The sequence below is a fragment of the Trachypithecus francoisi genome, unplaced genomic scaffold (assembly GCF_009764315.1).
Source record: "Trachypithecus francoisi isolate TF-2019V2 unplaced genomic scaffold, Tfra_2.0 Lachesis_group7, whole genome shotgun sequence".
In the NCBI taxonomy this organism is placed as follows: domain Eukaryota; kingdom Metazoa; phylum Chordata; class Mammalia; order Primates; family Cercopithecidae; genus Trachypithecus; species Trachypithecus francoisi.
Window position 1 is genome coordinate 31,818,968 of NW_022681472.1, and position 5,775 is coordinate 31,824,742.

General features: G+C 31.2%; 1 non-coding gene across 1 annotated transcript; it reads right to left on the bottom strand.

Moving 5' to 3' along the window:
• Positions 1–675: 675 nt before the first annotated feature.
• On the bottom strand, positions 676–866 carry LOC117079728. Its single transcript, XR_004435576.1, has one exon. It is a non-coding gene; the product is annotated as a U2 spliceosomal RNA (small nuclear RNA).
• Between the last annotated feature and the right edge of the window lie 4,909 nt (positions 867–5,775).

Below are 5,775 nucleotides of genomic sequence, written 5' to 3' on the forward strand. Positions count from 1 at the left end.
TAATCTTCTTTTTGACACTAAAATAAACATTTTTTTACCTACTCCAGAGCTCACAATCAATGAGACAATAATTACTGTATATTCATAGAAAAAGAGTCTTGAGCAATATTAAAATGTTCACTATCCACTATAATAGTGATAGAGAAAATGAAAATTTCTGATTAAGATATCAACTGAAAGAAAAAGACCTCAAAAAAAACTTTTATTGTTTACTTGGCTTTCTGTAATGCAAAAAAAAAAAAAAAAAAAACACAAAATAAATAATATTGGCTTAATTTAACTGTTACCAGAAGAGTCCTAGGACTGAATTTCTTTCATAGTCAGGAAAACAATGTGAAATTCTTATTTCAGTGCTCAAATGAGAAAGGAGAAAGGCTCATAGGATTTCAAAAATTCAAAAGAAGTTTCACAGTCATTATTTGTGATGGATTCCTACCTGGGATTTAATGGTCTCCAAGAGATCTCAACTCATCTTTGAAATACCTTAGTAGAACAAATGACCAAAGAAAGGAGACTTACCCACAGTAAGCCAAATAAAATGTTGATTCTTTCCATTTAGTTAGACTGTAGTAACTAATAGTTACATTTCAGATCAAAAGGTCTCATTTAGTACTATGCAGTACTTTGTTACATTTAAAAGAAAAGTAAGTAAATAATGTATTTTCTAAAATTCCTCTTGGAGGTACCATTTCTGAGACTATTGATAGGCCAGGTCAATATGTGAAGTGGATTGAACAAGCTCCTATTCCATCTCTGAGTTCCAAAAATTCATTTAATATTGCATCCTCAAATAGAGGACATAACAAGTATGAAACTGGAAAGAATAGATACTACACTTGATCTTAGCCAAAAGGCTGAGGAACAATCATATATCATCTCCTAATAAATGTATTACTTCTTCATAGATAGTAAATAAAGGATGTTTCAAAATACTGAGTTAATACATTAGGCATCATAATAAATACTTCTAAGAAATCAATTGAAAACAAATGATCTAATCCAATTCTCTCTTTCTGCAAATAAAGTATGAAAAGCCTAGTGTGCAAATAACTAGTCCAAGGTTACTCATTTTCTTATGACCAAGTGTGTAACTACAAATAGTGTAATGCTAATCTGGTATATAGTTATGTTCATTAAAGAGAAGCATTTCCCATATTGCTATCCTTGACTTGAGAAAGATATAGTTCAAATCCTGCTTCTTCCTAACCACAAGTAGTCATCCACCTTTAAGTGGATGACTTTTTTGCATTTTATGGAAGAAGACTATATTTTTCAGAATAAAAACAAGGTATGTAAGTTGACAAAAATATGGGCAAATCAATGATATTCATGGGGTTAATGTGTGAAATTCAGATGAATATTTCAAAATGTTCAAATATTCTCTATAGAAAGAGCTATAGTATTTAATTATTAAATCCAAATTTTATTCATACTTTTAAAATCATCATTGTCTTTATATCAGTGAATTACTCTTAAATATTTTAATCAGGCACTTCAAATTACTCTAAATAGCTTCCATTTATTAGAAAAATTGGTAGCTTTTTGAAGGTCATACTAAACATTTTCAAAAATAGTTTATAAATTAGAAAGATGTAACTTGAAAGTCATATATATTTGAATGTGAATCTAAATTATACCACTAATTAATACTAAATTCTTGTTCAAATTACTTGGCTTTATTTTTCTCATTTGTTAAGATGGGTACACTAGCACCTGGCTACTAGGGGTACTGAAAAGATTTCTTATAACTCTTTAATATTTTCTTCACCATTGGTGAGCACTTTGTGCACATAAAACCTTTCTCAGCTATTTGGCCTTGAAAAATATTTGTTGAGCAAATAAAATAAATAAATACATGAAAATAAATATGCAAGAAAATAATAGCACATGTAAATTGAGTACCTAAAATATAATGGGACCTCAATTAGTGGCAAACATAGTTGCCATTGCAATTTATAATATAAAAAATAGATATTATTAACCACTAGGACCACTCTTCAATATGATTCATCTAGATTCTCAATAGAAAAATTGAACAACTCAATAGAAAACATTTAATAGAGTTTATCCCCATCAAATATCTGATTGGGATACTAGCAGTTTTTTAAATGTAATAAAACATGTTCCATGTCTGTATCATTTCTAAGGCACATATTTACTGGTGTGCTAGTTCAGGATCTTTAAAATGAAAAAGCACTGATTTGTAGTTTTTGTCTTATTCTGTGACATAAATAGCCTTTATTACATCCTGGTTTCTCAGCTTCTCAATACCACATGTGGAACAAATTTTATATATATTTTTTAATAAATGAAAGCGATAAGGAGGATGTGCTTAGTTCTATTTAGCAGGATGAAAATAGTTTCAAAATACAAATTCTAAATTCTTTTTATTTGCTAAGTGATAGAGGCAACCCGCTCACCCTCTCTGCTTTCTTAGCATCCTTAGATATAAAATCAGGTAGTTATATTGACCTACACACACATACACAAATGCTAATTTGTGACAATGGAACAAACACGTTATTTCAACTGGTTGAAGGTAATATTATATATTACCAATCCATAATATTATGATTTTTTACAGTAATACTTGTTGAGACCCTGATATGCACTAGTTACTAAGGTTCAAAGATGAAGATAATCAAATCTTATCACATAAGCCATTACTTTCTGATTTCTATTGATGTTCCAAGCTCTTTTTCTCTGCTTTTACATCATATAATTTTTAGCCCTTTTATAATTCTGCATTCTCTACTTTAAACATGGTCTAGTTATTCTCTGTAGGTCTTAATACGTACTGTCTCGAAATAAATGTAATGCTCTAGATAAAATTTCACTAGAGTAGCCTAAACGGGACCAGATAACTACCTGCTTTGTTCTTGGTGAATGATGTTCAAAATTCTAGTTCTGAAGAGATGTCAGCAAGAGAGGAGACTAGCAAGCTACAGGACCTCCTTCTGCCACAGGGATGCAGAGTTAGCAATAATATACAGACCAAAATATCTCTGTGAGAACTCTAGAGAGCAGTTGAGAATCACCCAGGTCATTGTAAAATAAAGAAGGAATTCAAGTAAAAGGGTAAAATACATATATACATACGTGTACATATATATGTGTGTGTGTGTGTGTATGTGTGTGTGTGTATATATATATTATATATATATATTAGCCTTTGGCACATGTATTTATGACCCTCCCTTTATGAAGATAGAGTGGAACAATGGCAAGAAAACCCTCATATTTAGGCTTCTCTCTTGGAATGGAAACAAAAGAGTGGCCCAGTTCCAACATTCCCGACCATCTGGGAACTGCCAAAACAACTGACTTCTATCTTAACTAACTTGGAGTGTTCATGGGTCCAGCATCAGATTCTGAAAGCCACTAAAAACAGAGGTAAGAATAAAGAACATTAGACCTATAGCTCCAAAGGCACAGGCTAGGGGAAGCAAGATAATAAAAAGGGTTTGAGAAGTCCTAGAAACTTGCTCTGCTGATTGGTAAAATTCTTCCTCTTTAGAAAATGTGATGGTTAATACTGAGTGCCAATTTGATTGGATTGAAAGATACAAAGTATTGATCCTGGATGTGTCAGTGAGGATGTTGCCAAAGGAGATTAACATTTGAGTTAATGGGCTGGGAAAGGCAGACCCACCCTTAATCTGGGTGGGCACAATCTAATCAGCTGCTGGAGTGGCTAGAATATAAGCAGGCAACAAAATGTGCAAAGAGAAACTGACCTAGCCTCCCAGCCTACATCTTTCTCTTGTGCTGGATGCCTCCTGCCCTCGAACATTGGACTCCAAATTCTTCAGTTTTGGAACTTGGACTGGCTCTACTTGTTCCTCAGCCTGTAGGTGGCCTATTGTGGGACTTTGTGATCATGTGAGTTAATACTTAATAAATTCCTATATGTATGTGATGTGTGTGTGTGTGTATGTGTATATATTTTTACATATAATATATATTACATATATTTTATATATATATATATATATATTCCATTAGTTCTGTCTCTCTAGAGAACCCTCACTGATACAAGAAACTGATATATAAATAATGGAAGATATTTATTTTTCCAAATTCCAAAATCCTAGCAAAAGATTACAAAGCATAAAAGAAATAGAAAAATGTGACCCAATCAGAGGAAAAAAATAAAATGCCATAAATGAACCATAAAGAAAGGTAGATCTATGAGCTGCTTGACAAATAATTTAAAATAATTGTTCAAAGAGATGTTCAATGAGCTAAAAGAGAACACAGACAGGCAACTGTATAAAATCAGAAAAATGATGCATGAACAAAATCAGAATATCAACAAAGAGAGAAATTGTGAGATAGAACCAAACAAACTCTGGAGCTGAAGAAAATACAGTAAGTGAACTAAAAAATTCATAGAGAGGGTTAACAGCAGACTTGTTCAGGCAGAAGAAAAACACAGCAAAACTGCAAACTGTTCATTTGAAATCATTATGTCAGAGGAACAAAAGAAAAAAAAATGAAGAAAAGACAAGAGACTTAAGAGACATTATCAATTAGAATAACATATGCATTGTGAGAATCCCAGAAAGAGAAGAGAAAGAGGAAATAAGGGGTTATATGAAGAAATAATGATAATTCATGAAATTATCAGTGTATTTTGCAGCCGAAACTTTGAATGCTAGAATGAAATAGAATGACATATACAAAGTGCTAAAAGAAAAAAATATACTATCAACCAAGAATATTGTATCTGGCAAAACCATTCTTCAAAAATGGATAAATTAAGACTTCGGAATAAACAAAAGCAAAGGCAGTTTGTTATCCCTAGACCTGTTCTGCAGGAATACTAAAGGGATTTTTTTTCCAAATAAAATGAAAGTACAGTAGACATCAACACAAAGCCCTACAAAAGTATAAGATTATTTGATAAAGGTAAATACAAAGACACTTATGAGATGTATAATTACAATTTTGAAACATAGAATTAAAATGATCAAAAATATTTTTTAAAATTATAAATCTATGTTAATGGGCATATAATACATAAAGATGCAATTTGTAAAATTCATAACAAAGTAGGGGGTGAGGCTATACGGGAATAGAGTTTTTGTAAACAATTGAAGCTAAGTTGTTATCAGTTTAAAATAGGATACAATAACTTTAAGATATTTTATATAATGTCATGATAGTCACAAATAATATATTTATAAAATATACTAGAAAGGAAATTAGAAAGGAATCAAAGCATGTCACTACAAAATATCATTTAAAAGTAAAGGAAGGCAGCAAAGGAGGAAAGGAGAGACAGAAAACTGTAAGACATAAACAATGAACAAACAGGCAATAGTAAGTTCTTCCCTATTTGTAATGACTTTAAATGTAACTAGATTACATTTCTTGATCAAAAGACAGAGATTTGCTGAAAGGATTAAAAAGCAGGATCCAACTATATATTGTCTGCAAGACACTCTAAGGACAACGGAGGGTGAAAATAAAAGTATAAAAAAAATCCCATGCAAATGACAATTAAAACAGAGTGGGAGATGCTATCTTAATATTTAAAAATAGACTTTAAGTAAAAACTGTCACAAAAAACAATTATAATATTATATAATGTCAAAGGGGTCAATTCTCTAAAAAGACACAGCATTTGTAAACATTTATGCACAAAACCTTAGAACTCCTAAATATATAAAGCATACTTTGATAGAATTCGACAGAGAAATAGAAAACAGCACAATAATGGTAGGAGATTTCAAAACCTTACATTAAATAATCAAATAAAAACTAGACAGA